Source organism: Malus domestica, chromosome 01 (genome assembly GCF_042453785.1).
Source record: "Malus domestica chromosome 01, GDT2T_hap1".
Classification (NCBI taxonomy): Eukaryota; Viridiplantae; Streptophyta; class Magnoliopsida; order Rosales; family Rosaceae; genus Malus; species Malus domestica.
In genome coordinates, this window is record NC_091661.1 from 360,941 (window position 1) to 378,097 (window position 17,157).

Here is a 17,157-nt window from a genome sequence, read left to right on the forward strand (position 1 = left end):
CCCAAAGAAGTGGAGGCCTAGGCCCTTTTTTTTTTTTTTTTTTTTTTTTTTTTTTTTTACTCCCTCCCTTTTTCTTTGGAATGTTTGTACAGATATCTATAATGTGGCCTTTGTCATGATTTTGGAGGATGGGTGTATTCGAATCCAATGAGGGGTAGGGTATGACTCATTATCATGTGCCATGATTTTGTCTTCCTTTAGCTTTTCTTTTGCTTTGCTTTACCATTTTTGCTTTCCTTTAGTCGTCCTTTAGCTTTTCTTCAATATAACACCATTTTCTGTGGCTCAGATCGCAAAACCATCTTCATGAAAGTTGTTCCTTAGCTCGTGAACTACAACATATCCGAATTGGAGATCCATCGGAGCAGTACAACTCCAGAAATTCAGGTATGATGAGTGATTGTTCGTCATTTGTATATCAACGCGTCAGACTTGTTGTGAGCTTCAAAAACTCCATTTTCTCTTGCTCAGATCAACATACTTTCTTCATCGAAGTTGTTCCTTAACTTGTGAACTACAACATATCCAAAATTGAGATCCCTCGGAGCTGTATAACTCAAGAAATTCAGGTATGATGAATGACTGGTTATTATTTTTCTGTCAACCCGTCAGATTTGTTGTGAGCTTCGAAACTCCATTTTCTATTGTTCAGATCAGCATGCTTTCTTCATTGAAGTTGTTCCTCATCGTCTCTTTCATAACATATCAAAAATTCAGAATGAACTAATTGTTAAATATTTCCAGATCTTCGAAACATCACAGCAGCTTCGAAATCTGCAAGAATCCAACTGTCATGTTTGGAGCTTCAACACTTTAATTTCCGTCGCTCAAACAGAAATGGTTCCTTCTTGAAAGTTGTTCATATGCTCAAGAACTATAGGGTGTCCAAAATTCAGCTCCATTGGAGAATAGCAGAGGTTGCAGAAATTTGATAGATGAAAGGAGGCGGAAGAGGGAGAGAGAGAAAAAGTATCTTGGGTTGGATTTCTATTTTGGGGCAGATTCCAATTTTTGTAGCACCTTCATTATTGATGAATTGCTTGTACTTTTGTCCATTATGAAACTTGGGACTTTGGCTTGTTGTTGGATCTATTATAATATGTTTGGGAACATATATAAGTGAATAAATAAGAAGGAAAATTTTGGGCCCTTGTGGGTGTAAAACAAAAAATGTTTATGTTTACCCAAGTGTTTTTGTACAAGTTCACGGGCATCTTGGGTTTTGTGAACAAAATTTGTTTATTTGGAGCAAGGTTTTGTGTTGAAGCTTTGTAGGTGAAGCTTTGGTGTTGAAGCTTTGTAGGTGAAGCTTTGTAGATGAAGCTTTCTAGGTGAAGCTTTGATGGTGAAGCTTTGTAGATGAAGCTTTCTGGGTGAAGCTATGTAGGTGAAGCTTTGTAGGTGAAGTTTTTTGGCTGTGTATGAATAGATCTATTGTTTGGATATAAGCCATTGTTTGGTTGTTCCTTTCTTTGTATAGTCTTGTCGACACATACTTAGATTTTGTTTCGTGTTGGATATATCTGCTTTGAGGTTTCAACACTTGAGTGTTCCATTGCTAGGAATGTAAAAGAGTGAGGGCCGAGTTGGCTAAATTACCTCTTTATTGAATCCATTGCCAAATGGCCTTCATTACATAGGATGCCGAACGGCTGTAGCTTAACACTTGTACAATGTGAGTCTTATTTGTAATAGTACTTCAAGTGGTCAGCATTCCATGGATGGCCAAGGGTCTTGCCGTCGGAGTTTCTGAGCTTGTAGGAGCCAGGGCGACTGATGCCGACGACCTCGAACGGTCCGTCCCAGTTAGGACTGAGTGTTCCTTCACTCGGGACTCTATCATAGAGTAATCTTTTCTTCAGTACCCAGTCTCCCACTTTGAAAGAGCGAGGTTTGACCCTTGAGTCGTAGTAGTTGGAGATGCGCTGCTTGTAGGCGACATTCCTCAGGTGAGCCTGATTTCTGTGTTCCTCGACTAGATCCAGGTTGAGGGTGAGTTGCTTGTCGTTCTCACTCTGTATGTAGTTCTGGATTCGGTATGTTGCTTGCTCAAGCTCAACTGGGACAACTGCTTCTGTACCAAAAGCAAGTGAGAATGGAGTTTCTCCTGTAGAAGTCCGATATGAAGTGCGGTATGACCAAAGGACTTGGGGTACGAATTCTGGCCAACAACCTTTAGCTTTGTCCAAGCTGGTTTTCAAAGTGCGCTTGATTATTTTGTTGATGGCCTCAACTTGTCCATTAGACTGGGGATGAGCTGGAGAGGCAAAGCATAAGTTGATGTTGAACTTAGAGCAGAACAACCTGAACTTCTTGTTATCAAACTGTCGCCCATTGTCAGTGACTATCGCATTGGGAATGCCGAATCTACAAAGGATGTTCTTCCACACGAAGTCTTCTATCTTTGCCTCAGTAATGGTTGCCAAGGGTTCTACTTCAGCCCACTTTGTGAAGTAGTCCACTGCAACGACTGCGTAACAGACTTTTCCCTTCCCTGCCGGCATTGGGCCGATCAAATCAAGTCCCCACTGGGCGAAGGGCCAAGGGCTGATCATAGGAGTAAGAGGCTCTGGAGGGGAATGAGGAATAGTCGCATATCGTTGACATTTGTCACATGAGCGGGATACTTTGATGGCATCCTGGTGGAGTGTTGGCCAGTAATATCCTTGGCGAAAAGTCTTGTGTGCTAGGGACCGAGATCCAGCATGATCTCCACAGACTCCCTCATGTATTTCCCGAAGGACGATTTCCGCCTCGGCAGGCGTAAGACACCTTAAGTATGGCAGGCTAAAACCTCGCTTATAGAGTTGATCATTGATGATCAGGTAGCGGGTAGACTTGTATCGAATTTGCTTAGCCTGGACTTTATCATTTGGGAGGGTGCCATGAGCAAGGAAATTATAGATCGGGGTGATCCAACTATCCCCCTGTTGTAAGTTGCATACTTCTGCGGCCATGGTGCTTGGTGTTGCCAACAGTTCGACATGAATTTTTCTTCCAATCTTGTCTTCCACAGCTGAGGCGAGGCGAGCCAGGGCGTCTGCATGACTGTTTGCCGCTCGAGGAACTTGGGTGATCTGGTAGTGGAAGTGCTTGAGCAAAAGTTGTGTTTGCGCAAGATATGCTGCCATGGAGCTGTCCTTAGCATCAAAGTTGTTGGTAACCTGGTGACCACTAATTGGGAGTCACTGAAAATATCAATTTGTTTAACCCCGAGGTGTTTGGCCAAACGTAATCCTGCTAGAAGGGCTTCATACTCGGCCTCATTGTTTGATGCCTTGAATTTGAAACGAAGAGCATACTCCATTACTACTTTGTCGGGCGTAGTCAAGACTAGTCCCGCTCCACAGCCCTGTTGGTTGGATGAGCCATCAACATACAGACTCCATGCTGGGGTTGTTGGTTCTATCTTCTGAGCTTCCGGGGGTAATGAAGCCACTGCTTCAGGTGTAGAAGCAATGTCAACCGGATATGTGAAGTCGGCAATGAAGTCTGCCACTGCTTGGCCCTTCTCAGCTGGCTTTGGTTGGTAGGAGATGTCAAACTCACCCAACGCTATTGCCCATTTGATCATTCGCCCTGAAGTGTCAGGACTTTGGAGTATCTGTCGAAGAGGATAATTGGTAAGCACGATGATGGAGTGCGCTTGGAAGTAAGGGCGGAGTTTTCGAGCAGACATGACCAATGCTAGAGCTAATTTCTCAATGTTGGAGTATCGTGTCTCCGCATCTTGTAGGGCCTTGCTAGCGTAGTAGACGGGCCGTTCGACACCACTGTCCATTCGAATAAGAACAGAACTGACTGCTGAAGCCGAAACCGATAGATAGATGATGAGAGTGTCACCAACTTCTGGTTTGGAGAGCAGAGGGGCTTTACTCATGTACTCTTTGAGGTTCCTGAATGCCTTGGCACATTCCTCCGTCCATGTAATGTACTTCTTATTTCCCTTGAGTGCTTTGAAGAAAGGAGCACATCTGTCTGTGGCCTTAGAGATGAATCTGGTTAAGGCTGCCACCTTGCCAGTAAGGCTTTGGATGTCTTTTGAAGTTATTGGCTCTTTCATGTCGAGGATTGCTTTGATCTTTTCAGGGTTAGCTTCAATGCCTCGTTGGCTAATCATGAAGCCTAAGAATTTGCCAGAGCCCACGCCGAAGGCACATTTGTTGGGGTTCAACCTCATTTGATACCTCTTTAGAATGGTGAAAGTTTCAGATAGGTTGGTGATGTGTTGGTCAGCATGTTTGCTTTTAACTAGCATATCATCAACGTAAACTTCCATGTTCTTCCCAATTTGTTCGGCGAACATTGAATTGACCAGTCTCTGATAAGTTGCTCTTGCATTCTTTAGGCCGAAAGGCATGACTTTATAGCAATATAGTCCCCTGTCAGTAGTGAAGGCCGTGTGTTCTTGGTCTGAGGGGTTCATGAGGATTTGGTTGTATCCTGAATAAGCGTCCATAAAGCTCAAGAGCTCACACCCTGCCGTAGAGTCTATAAGCCTGTCAATAAGAGGAAGAGGGAAACTATCTTTCGGACACCCTTTGTTTAGGTCGGTGTAGTCAACACACATCCTCCACAAGACCTTTTGAAGCAAAAGACTTTCTTTGGTCGGATTTTTCCTAACAAGGACCACATTTGCTACCCATGTCGGGTAATTGACTTCGCGGACAAAGCCTATGCCTTTGAGTTTTTCTACTTCTGCTTTCATTGCCTCGTATCGTTCAGCGTCATAAGATCTTCGCTTCTGTCTCACCGGCTTGATCTTGGGGTCAATACTCAAACGATGACAGATGACATCGGGAGAGATGCCTGGCATGTCCTCGTATGACCAGGCGAAGACTTCAGTGTTCTCTTTCAAAAAATATATCAATGCTAACCGAAGGGGTGGTGACAATGTGGTGCCAATATTCACCATGCGGTCTGGATGATCTCTTGAGATAGGTACCTTCTCCAACTCTTCAGCAGGTTGGGCTTGCTGGGTGAAAGAGTCATCTCGAGGATCATCGGGTTGATTGTTGCTATCAGGAAGATCTAAGTTCGCTTCATCTAGGCTGGTCTTTGTGACTTGGTCATGTACAGACAGGGTTTCCTTGGGTCCGGGCAAGTGTTGTTGCTTAACTGAAGTGTTGTAACATGATCGTGCACTAAGCTGATCTCCTCTGATGTAGCCGTTGCCATGGGGGGTTGGAAATTTCATCAACAGCATATGCGTGGATACCATAGCCTTGAGATCATTGATGCTTGTGCGCCCAAAGATGACATTGTATGCCGTTGGGCAGTCAACCACTAGGAAGTTAGTGGTAATGGTAGCCGTGTAAGGGCCTGTACCAATAGTAAAGGGTAAATGTATGCTCCCTAAGGGTTGCACGATATCACCGGAGAAGCTTATCAGAGGAGAAATCGAGCGATCGAGCAAGTGTTCAGCTACACTGAGTGCCCTGAAAGCTTCGGCAAACATGATATTGACCGAAGCCCCTGTGTCTACGAGGATTCGTCGAACATCAAAGTTGGCTATGTGAGCCTCCACGATCAATGGGTCGTTATGAGGGTAGATGATGCCTCTTTCTTCCTCAGGGTAGAAACATATCGGATCCCAGTTAGGCTTTTGATACTTCCCTCCCCTGATGTCTTCCACGTGAAACACTTGGTGACCAGGCCTCAGAATTCGTTCACTGTTTTTCATGGCCCTATTGGAAGATTCAGATATGGGTGTGCCGCCGCTTATGGAATATATGACATTCACCTGGCGTTGGTTACGGTTATCCCTTTGAGGGTGAAGAAGGAATTGATCAATTTTTCCTTCTCGTGCCAAAGCTTCAATATGATCACGGAGGATGATACATTTCTCGCTATCATGGCCGTTATGCTCATGGTAGCAACAAAACATGCCCGCGTTATTCGGGGGCGTGTAATCTGGGTGCCTCGGCTTTGGCTTTGGTATCAGGTGAGCTATGCTGGGGTAAATGGCCGCGCATGTGGCATTCAAGGGCGTGTATGTCTCATACCTTGGGGTAGGGGGTATCTTGACGCGGGTTTGACCCACTGCATTGACTGCCTGGGGGCGAGCGTTATTGTGGCGATACCCTTGGTTATCGGGATAGTGTCCCTTACTCTTTTTACTGAAAGGAGAGTGGTGAGGATGGAAATCCTTCCTCTTGCCTTGAAATTGATATGTCTGTTGATTCAGTGAAGCATTATGCAAGGCATGGGGAGGTGCCACTGCTGTTTGGAAAGTCGAGGTCTTCTCATTTAGGTGAGTCTGGCTTCCACCTCCCACTTGTTGATAAAGGATGGTTGTAGGGGGTTTCTCCTGATATGTCTTTGCCTCGGCAGAGGCATGGTTATAAGCCTGCGCCATCACCTCAGAGTAAGTCTTCCAAGTATTGGCATTGATCATGTATTTAAAGAAACAATCACGTAGGCCTGCCGTGAAGGCTTTGAGGGCAGTCTTGTCGTCTGCCTCGGCACACCGGGAGTATTCATGGCTGAAGCGGCCAGCATACATACGTAATGACTCGTCTGGCTTCTGGCGGATAGTGTACAAGTCATCTGCAGAGTGCAAGCGATCGGTTTGGAAAATGTGTTGGGAAACAAATAGTTTCCTCAATTCCTCAAATGAGTCTACCGTCTCAGGTGTAAGACGACAATACCAATTTAGAGCTCCACCAGAGAGGGTGGAGGGGAAGAGAAGACATCGCTCTTCGTCGGTGTGCATCCGGTATGCCATGGTGGACTCAAAGAGGTTAAGGTGCTCAATCGGGTCCTCTTTTCCAGTATAAAGTTGCAAGCCAAGCTTTTGCTTTGTCTTTGCTTGAAGGAGGGTGTTGAGGATCCTCCTTGTAAGAGGGCCAGGCCTGGGTTGGTTCCAGTCAGGTATTTCAGCCTGACGTTCAGCCTTCAACTTGTTTACTTCCTCAAGAAGTTGTAGGACAAGGGGGTCCTGAGCGGAGTTATGTGTCACTGGAGCTTTCTTTCGTAAATCTCCATCTCCTATTGGAATTAGGAAGGTTTGATCAAGGGCATGTGATTTTTCCCTGGACTCGCTGTACTGGCTTCCAGGGTATGTCTGTCGGAACACCTCTGAGTCCCCTGTACCCTCATGTCTCTCTAGGACTTGTTGCCCCTTCCCCAAATTGGTGGCCGGCTTGGGCCGTGGCAGGGGACCGAGTCTCTCAGAAATCCTTGGGTCATTAATCTTTGAGCTTATATGGATGGAATTCTCTCGACGTTGCTTCAGGAAATCCCGACAATCGCGAAAGACGGCTTTCGATCCTTCTGCCCCTCCAGCAAAGAGGTGTCTCCCTCCACTTCTCATGGTTCGGGTCGAAGCAACTGGGTTAAGAGAAGCCTCATGTTGATTATCAAGTCGAGGGGTAATCTGTTCCCTATCAGGGATATCTATGTCGAATGCATGTGACCCTCCATGTTGGAGGGCACCCAGTTGATGGTTGACTTCCACGGGGGCAACAAGCTCGCGTGTCTGAGCTTGCCTAGCTTCGTGGAGTGTCTCGAAGAGCTTCTCATATTGCTCCTGGAGGACCTCATTCCTCATTGCTATCTTGTTGTTCTGAGCTTCCAACTCATCGACTTTAGCTTGAAGAAGAACTCGTTTTCCTTCCTTCTTTCGTTGTTTCGCACTATGTGCAAGGGCGGTGTCATTCTGTGTGCTGTGGCTTCCTTCGCTTCCCATGTTGGAGAGGGATGCCTGATCAAAAGAAAGTGTACGAATGATAGAAACCAGCTTGACACAGCTGAAGAGAGTAGGAATAAGTGTCGTTTCCCACAGACGGCGCCAAATGTTGATGCACAAAATCAGCGAAGACTTTGGTACAACAGAAAGTGTCAGGTCTTGTGACCTTCGCTTGGTTGCTTCGGTCACTAGTGAGGATAAGTACGTAAATGAATAGAGACAGAGAAGCAAACACAGGATGTACGTGGTTCACCCAGATTGGCTACGTCCACGGAGTAGAGGAGTTCTTATTAGTAGTGAAGGGCTTACACAAGTACAAAGGATCAAGCTCTCAATTTAGTGAGTTCTTGTGAATGATTTAACACAAATGGCATTAGGCCATATTGTGGGGGAATGACCCCTATTTATAGAAAAACTTGTAGCTTTGTCACATTGACATGTGTCATGTTATGATTGGTTCTTGATGTCGACACGTGCTGCGCTCTGATTGGCTTCTAATCTTGACACGTGTCGAGTAGTGATTGGCCTCCTGGTCGGAGGGGAACTCTTCTGGGTCCTTGACAGTATAGCGTTGGCCGGTGCTCGGTAGTTTCGGGATTGGTCAAGTATGGTACAAACAAATCACAACACTTAATTAATCCAATTAATTATTTTCATCATCCATTAATTACTCACTACAAGAGTGTATCGGTGTACAATCATTTTAGGTTCTAATTAGCAAGGGCAGTGAGGTGATTGACATCAATCCAATTGATTATATTTAATCCAATCACTTAGTGAATTAAAACTTCCTTTTAATTCACCTTTCTTCTTTGATGACTACATTTAATCATCTAGAAGAACTCACAAGCTATGAGTGACATCTAACCATATGTCATAGCTACCCAAGCTAATGTAGAAGTTGTTCGGAGAACCTATTCAGTTGGAATTACAATGTAATTCGATCCTTCTCTAAAACAATACTCTCAATCACATTACTAGGGTATGGATATATTATGTCAAACCCCTAATGTGATTATTCCTTCTTATATGATTCAATTGAGTCGTATAGGAACGCTTTCCTTTATTACGCTCGATACTTCGGCCGAAGATTCCCGAATCATATCTTAGAGTATTCTTCCTCTCTTATCGAGGATTAGAGATTCCTTGTTGCACATTCACTTGCCTTCATGACTAAGTGGCTTAACCCCAATTATGTCGTGGACACCCGCGAATGGGGTGACTTTGACATAATCAAAGATTAAGTACTTAGCCACAAGACAACGACGATGCCTCAGGTTAAAGGACTACTTACATTATTCCAACCATTAGAGTTACTTGCTTGACATGTGAGTAGACCTCCATGCAAGTACTCTCGTTCGATTGTGTTCAGTGAACTCATTCCCTTAATGAGCACCTACATACTTGTCTTAGTGTCACCACACGAATGGGATGAGACTTTCCATCCTTCCATTTGAAGCAGACACAGTATGTACCGGTCTTAGCATTGTCAGTATCCCTCCGACAATCCAATGACCAGGAACCTTTTGGACATTATGGTTATGTGAAGAAGGTCTCTGTAGTCTAACATCATTAGATTACTTCTTCAATCGATCCATTGTCCATGGATTCACTATTTAGGACATATATCGTTTATTGAGATAGTCCTAATTAGTATCTTTGCCATTTGATGTATAAGAATCATCTATACATCCATTCATTTGTCCTAAAAGGTTTCTTCCAAAGATTGACTTTCAGGGTATATTTCCAACAATGAGTTGTACCTAGAACAGTACAAGACGATATCAGTGCAAGCCCAGGATCAGAACCATGGCAACTGTCAAGTAAGTCCTTAAGTATTTAAGAAATACTAAAGGATCGATTCCTCAATAATTGAGGAAGAATTAGAGTGACGTAATGGAAGCGTAAATGTATTAGATTATGAATCTAATCCATCATTGGATGTTTCTTCATTATGAATGAAGAGATAAACAGATATCTCTTTATTATGACTAAAAAGTTATTTGGATGGAAACATTAAAGTAATGACTTTAGTGTGTTCCATTATGAATGCAAAATATATTGCCATATAGAAGCTTACAACAATGTTGTTTGGATGGGAAAGTTCATTTATGAACTCTCTATATGGTTCCAACCAGAAAGTGTATCTAGTGTACTGACACTATGACACTAATGGGGCGATAGCTCAAGCCAGGGAATCAAGGTCTCATCAAGATCCGAACTCATATGAGAGACTGAACCACATGATTGAGAATCATGTATAATGGCGACGTCGTTATTCTCAAGGTTGCTTCTATGGATAACATATAGATATCCATTGTCTAGGCCTACTACTCAGCCATTTATGAATTGACTACAGAAGAGGTATCATCACTGATGACCAAGCTGATTGGCTCTAGTGCAAGTGGGAGATTGTTGGAAATGTGCCCTAAAACCAATCATATGATGATACTTTACAGACATTTCACAAAGTTAAACTAATGTAGTTTAAATATAAAGGGGCAAAGATTATTGTTTGAGCCGTCTCATATAAATGTTATATGCTTAAACGATAAGTCCAAGGAATATGTGATTGGGAGAATGCAATCTAAAGAAGTTAGATTCATGAGACCATTCTTTCGTAGACACATCCTAAACGTTCCTGATCATAGGATTGCCAATTGGGCATTGACAGTCCGTTAAGATCAGTACGTGCTGTGTCTTCTCTCAGGGAGAGTGACTAGTCTTGAGTCATTGGTGTGTGCGACATCAAGACAAGTACATAGGTGCTCAATAGAGAATGAATTCACTGAACACGATCAACGAAGAGTTCTCGTATTCATGTCACATGAGAACTCATGGTTGGGATAATGCAAAGTAGTCCTTTGACCTGAGGCATCATAGTTGTCTTGTGGTTAAGTCCTTGATCTTTGATTATGTCAAAGTCACCCCATCCGTGGGTGTCCACGGCATCGTTGGGGTTAAGCCACTTAGCCATGGAGGCAATTGAATGCGCAACAAGGGATCTCTAACCTTCAAACCGTTTGGGGGAGAATACTCTATGATATGATTGAAAATCTCTGATCAGAGTATGAATGAGATTTAGGAAGGCGTTCCAAATCACATTCAAGGTAATCATATAAGCACACGAATCACATTGGATAGTAGACATGAATAAACTATCAAACCAAACAATGTGGTCAAGAGTATTGTATTAGAGAAAGACCGTATTACATTTGTAATCCTAAACTGAATAGGTTCTCCACCTCTTCTGATTAGCTTGGGTAACCATGATATGCTGCTAGGTGTCACTCATGGTTTGTGGAAGCCCTAAACGTGTATAATCACTAAAGGGAGAATTGAAAGTAAGTTTCAATTCACAATCGGTTTGAAAGAGTTCTAATCGCCCACTGCCTCGCTAAAAAGGAATCTAATGGATCGTACACCGTGTAAGGTAAAGATTGAAGAAACAACGGAGATGAGTAAGAATAATTAAATGGTTTAATTATTTGTGGCAAGGATTAATTAATATGTTAATTAATCAAACGAATAAGTTCGTTAAAAGACCACGAGTTAGTTTTGGGCCTCAAGGCCCAATGGGCTTCGAACGTCAAGCCCATTGACTTAAGTTGTATGACAACGTAATGACTAATAATTCACAAAGGCCCTAAAAGCCCAATGAAACCCAATGGCCGGCCATTTAGAGATGGAGTGGGTTTTGGACTTATTTACAAGTTTGCCACTCCAATGAATTAAGGTATAAATGTGACTTTATAGCCAAAATTCATTTAGGGTTTCTTTTTGGAGAAAATATGAGAACACAAAGCTCTCTTTTCTCTCTAAAGAGGCCGGCCACCCTAGAGGAAATTAACTAGCAATCTTGCTTCCTCTAGGTCACTCATTTCTTCATCAATCCATCCTTGGTGTGGAAACTTAGAGGTTCTCAATTTTGGGAACTTGGAGAATCTATTCTTCCATCCAAATCCATGGATCTAAGATGCAAGGAATGAAGGCCCTCTCCTTGGATGATTAGCCTTTGCTTATGCAAAGAGGAATCTACAAGGGTATAAATTTCTCAACTCACTTTGATTTGAGTTGAGTCTTGGTTCACCAATCTACTAGGCTTTGAATTTCATGGTTGATGTTTTGTTTTTGAGTGCATGCAAGCATGATTCCGTCTTTAATTGTTAATTGCATGCTATATGATGTTGCTCAAATGAACATGTTTTCACAAAATCTTCCTTCAGCGTGCAGGCTGAGTAACTAATGAGCTAACTACGTCCTTTGGTTGTGTGCAGGGCATGCCAACTCGTCGGCCAAGCTCGACTGGGGAGTAAAATGTGTCGATGTCACGTTGGGCGCATTGCTAACTTCTTGATCTTATGACTGCGGCTGAGGACGGAACATGTCTCGGCCTTCGGGTTCTAGAGCTTGAAGACAAGGTTGCTAGTCTTGCGAAGTTCACGGATCGTCGTCGTCGGGTTCAGTCACGGTGATTATATTCGTAAGAGTATAAGCAAGCCGAACTAGCACCAAACTATACAAAGATAAGTACTTAAACGAGATGTATGTCTTGATGGTGAATGTGGTTCGACTGTCAGAATGTCGAACTCTAAAACTTACTTGTGAATATCTAATCATAAAACAACTCAGCGTTCAATGCACCGAGCCCGGTAATCTGTAACACCTCACTTCGCCAAGAAAGCTAGTGAGATGACCTCTGCAAATAAGGAATCGAAAATCCTTCTCGACCAAGACTTGGATAGATAACCAGTCGACCTCGACGTAGTGCTGTTTATCCAAACTAAAGGTTCTCCATGGTCGGCTGATTCCATGGCAACAATGTTGTTTATCCATGCTGAAGGTGCGTTGGCTAAAAAGAAAATAAAAATCTCAAGGTTGTTGAGAGGTTTCGCGTAAAGTGAGAGTTTATGCAGGGCTGTTTGTGCGTTGAATTGGAAGGGGCTTTGATGTTGCCTGCGACTTTGTATTTATAGGCTTAAAGCATCCATACTTTTTGCTTGGCACGACATGATATTTCATAGAATCCAACTACAACTGTAACTCGCGGGCCTTAAATTGATCCGTGTTAGAAGCCAAAGCATAATCTTCAGACAAGATAAAAACCCATCTAGGCTTATCACGTCACATCAGAAGCCTAGCCCACCTAGGCTTCTTATCTCATCATCAAAATTCCATCAGTAGCCTTGCTTTATCCCATTAAGCTGTCATTCATAGCCAAGACTCCCAATGCAAACTATAAAGCTTTCTTTCCCACGACACTTGTGCAACCATGCATGCAATTTAATTGCAATATCAGCTAATCACTTAAGATGTATGTAGACATCAAAATTTCAGTGAAATAAATGTTGATCAATAATTAAAATTTCAACGTTCACGTGTCACATAAATTTTACACGTAGCATGTGACTCAACGAAAAATAAAAAATCATCGAAAAAGTCATCAAACAAAGCACGTGTCAACACTTGGAAGAAATGATTTATTTCATCTGATTATTTAAATCCAAAAAATCAAATTTTGGAACTCTATAAATAGGAAGCCAAGGCATTCATTTTTGGGTACTAATTGACATCACACCAAAACCTTGAAGCTTTAAAACTCTAAAGCTTCCAAGCAAATCCTGAAGGATCAAGAAAGCTCTATTCGTTCTTCGTCAAATCCTCCTTTAAGATCAAGCCCCAACGGCCCTTGAAGAACTTCCACCAATTCAAGATCAAGCCCCGATGGCCTGTAACATCCCACATCACCTAGGGGAGTGATCCTTAAATGTATATTCCCATCCCTACTTAGCACGAGGCCTTTTGGGAGCTCACTGGTTTCGGGTTCCGTAGGAACTCCGAAGTTAAGCGAGAAGGAGGCTAGAGCACTCCCAGGATGGGTGACCCACTAGGAAGTTGCTTGTGAGTTCCTAAAAACAAAACCATGAGGGAATGGTAAGCCCAAAGCTGACGATATCGTGCTACGATGGTGGAGCGGGCCCGGGAAGTGGTCCCTCCGGGTTGGGATGTGACAAATGGTATCAGAGCCAATCCCTGGCCGGAAGTGTGCCGACGAGGATGTCGGGCCCCTAAGGGGGGTGGATTGTAACATCCCACATTGCCTAGGGGAGTGATCCTTAAATGTATATTCTCATCCCTACCTAGCACGAGGCTTTTTGGGAGCTCACGAGCTTTGGGTTCCGTAGGAACTCCGAAGTTAAGCGAGAAGAAGGCTATAGCACTCTGATGATGGGTGACCCACTAGGAAGTTGCTCGTGAGTTCCCAAAAACAAAATCTTGAGGGAATGGTAAGCCCAAAGCGGACAATATCGTGCTACGGTGGTGGAGGGGGCCCGGGAAGTGGTCCTTCCGGGCTGGGATGCGACATGGCCCTTGAAGAAAGTGTTCATCATTCATCATCCGTTCATCCTAAGATCAAACCCCAACGCCCATTTGGATCAACAACATCAACAAATCCACACATCCATTCTTCAAGATCAAGCCCAAAAGCCCTTGAAGATTCGTTCATCCCCGTTCTTCAAGATCAAGCCCAAAAGCCCTTGGAGATCCATTCATCCATCAACCTTCAAGATCAAGCCCCAAAGGCCCTGTTAAAGAAACTTCCATCAACCTTCAAGATTAAGCCCCTAAGGCTATTGAAGAAACTTCTGACCGTTCATCTAAGATCAAGCCTCGACGACCCTTGGATCAACAAAATATCCACAAATTTACATCTTACCGAGATCGAATCAGAGGATCAAACTATAAAAAGATTGTAACCTTAAATCATTAATACAAAATATTATTTTGTACACATGTTCTTGTCTCATTCATCGCAGGAAAATTCATGTTTACAAATTTGGCACGCTCGGTGGGACATCTCAACCTCTCATCTCTATCTTCAAATTCGTAAAAAGCACAAATGGCATCAACAAAGGATCAAGTTGTTCCCGCAACCAAAGCGAAGAAGAAGAACATCCTCGCCACAAGTGGTGACACTTCGGGCATCACAACCCGAAGCAAGGCAAGAGCTCTCTCTGCCACGGCTTCCACCCATGCATTAACTCTGCCGAAGGAACAAGAGCACCCGAGGCACGAGCCCATGATCACCTGGCCTCGCCAAGGGTGCCAAGAGAGGAAAGCCCGAGGAAGTACTCAGAGTCCTTACTTTTTTATATCGACTCAAGCAATAACACAGACATGCAAGTCATGACCACCAGAGCGACTTCAATCGAGAAGCAGCTGGCTCAAATGAATGAAGCTATCATAAAACTCACACGAATTGTGGAGGAGAAAGACTTGAAAATCACCGCACTCGCCAACCAACTGGAGGCGCAGTAAGACGTGAAAGTAAAGGTTGATCCACTGAAGTAAGGAGCCGACGAAGAAGAGGAGCCTCCGGTGGAGAAAGTAAAAAAGAAGCTGGAGCCAGACCAAGCAGTGGTGCTCATGGGATCTCTCTCTATCCAGCAGTTGTAGGAGATGATCGCTAGCACCATCAAGGTGTAGTACAAAGGGAGCTCACATACCTCCATGTTGTACTTAAAGCCTTACTCCAAGAAGATTTATGCCCTGAAGATGCAGAGGGGTTATCAACCACCAAAGTTCATGCAATTTGATGGAAAAGGAAACCCAAAGCAACACGTCGCCCATATCGTTGAAACTTGCAACAACGCGAGAACGGAATGAGACTACCTCACGAAGCAGTTTGTTCGTTCTCTAAAGGGGAATGCATTTGACTAGTACACAGACCTAGAGCCTGAATCCATCAATAGCTGGGAGCAATTGGAGCGGGAATTCCTCAACTGTTTCTATAGCACCCGCCGCACTATAAGCATGCTAGAGCTGACAAGCATGAAGCAATGGAAGGACGAGCCAGTCGTGGACTACATCAACCGATGGCGCACTTTAAGCCTCGACTGCAAACACAGGCTCTCGGAGATCTCCTCGATCGAGATGTGCATCCAAGGCATGCAATGGGGGTTACACTACATCCTTCAAGGCATCAAACTGATAGGATTAAAAACACACCACAAAGTAGCATACAAATGTCCTATTGATATTCCTTATTAACACTAAGATTTTTCAATTGTAGCATATGAACATAAGAGTCTTTCCCGCAAAAGATTGTTTTATCTAACTACTTAAAATGTCACAAAAACTGGGCTGCTGTCTCTACTGACCAGCCACCGAAAAATAATTATTAGACCGACTTACACTTATCTAAAGTCTACGAAATTTTATATGCAGACACTAGACACACAGAGATACACTCGTACAAATGTTTGGGATTTTTGGAGTTGATTTGCTATTTAAATTAAATCAAACAAAAAAAAGGACAGAAACAAATTTTAAGTAGTTCACAAATTAAGAAAAACAAGTTAGGGGAATTGCTATCCACCACCAAATAATCATGCAAACATGTTATGTTTCATTTAAATTCCTTTTATTTCCAGATGAAGATGCTCAAGTTGGCTCAATGTTAGAACTCAACCTATTACTCTTTCTTGTGTAGTATGTTAAGAGAATGGCTTTTTCAACTTAACTTAGTCCTTAGCATGCAATCTAGAATGGCGTGTTCATAGATTTAACAAGTAGAAATCATTAAGAACGAAAAGAGTTTGAGTCATAACAAGGCATCGTAAGTACTGGCGTTGTCTTACTTATCCTATAAATTAGTTTACATGTTAATCGCAATTAACAAGTACTACTCTAGAACATACGTAGGTCCTCATTCAACAAGGGCAGGCACACACATAATCTTAGCATTAGAATCCAAGATATGCTTACTAAGTATGCATCCGTAGAAAACACATAAAGAATTCATCAATAAGACAAGTAGTGAACCAATTTTCATCGATTCATAAAAGTAATTCATACGAAATGTCATAACAAATTTGCAATCATATTCGGGGCTTCAAAACAGCCCCTAACTACTAAAAATTTAGTTACACACAATCCTTAAATAAAAACAAAAGATAGACATGAGTTTGAGAAGATAGAACTGAAAGAAATCGATTGAGGCCTCCTCTTCTTTCCTTCCTTCCCCAACGCTGCTTTTAAACCAATTCTTGTTGCATCATTTTCTTCTCCTTAACTCACCCACTAATAGCCATTTAGTGATGACAATAAGTGAGAGGAAATGGTAAAACAATTGTAACTCTTTGGGTAGCCTTTATGCAAATTACTTCCTCTTAATCCTCATCTTTAATTCCATTCCCTTTTATATTTGAATAAGTGTCAGCTAACTTGTTCTTGGCTACATTAGTTTTGGCTACTAGATTTATTGGATTTATTGCTTTCATTGTAGTTACAAACTGCTCAACCTCTTGGTAACCTTTCAGTGTTGCCATAACTTCTTCTAGACAAAGGATATTAACAATCCGCGAAATGCTCCAGAAAATAGACATCCGTAGCCTACCAAGAATATAAGACTTATTCTCTAATTCATTGTGAGTTGTTCGCAACTTGCTTCCAAAGTCAGCTGA

The 17,157-nt window shown here is 42.9% G+C and overlaps 1 long non-coding RNA gene across 1 annotated transcript; it reads left to right on the plus strand.

The window, feature by feature from the left end:
* Positions 1–245: 245 nt before the first annotated feature.
* LOC139196362 (uncharacterized) lies at positions 246–875 on the plus strand. Its single transcript, XR_011581188.1, has 3 exons — positions 246–387; positions 472–569; positions 745–875. It is a non-coding gene; the product is annotated as an uncharacterized lncRNA (long non-coding RNA).
* Positions 876–17,157: the final 16,282 nt, after the last annotated feature.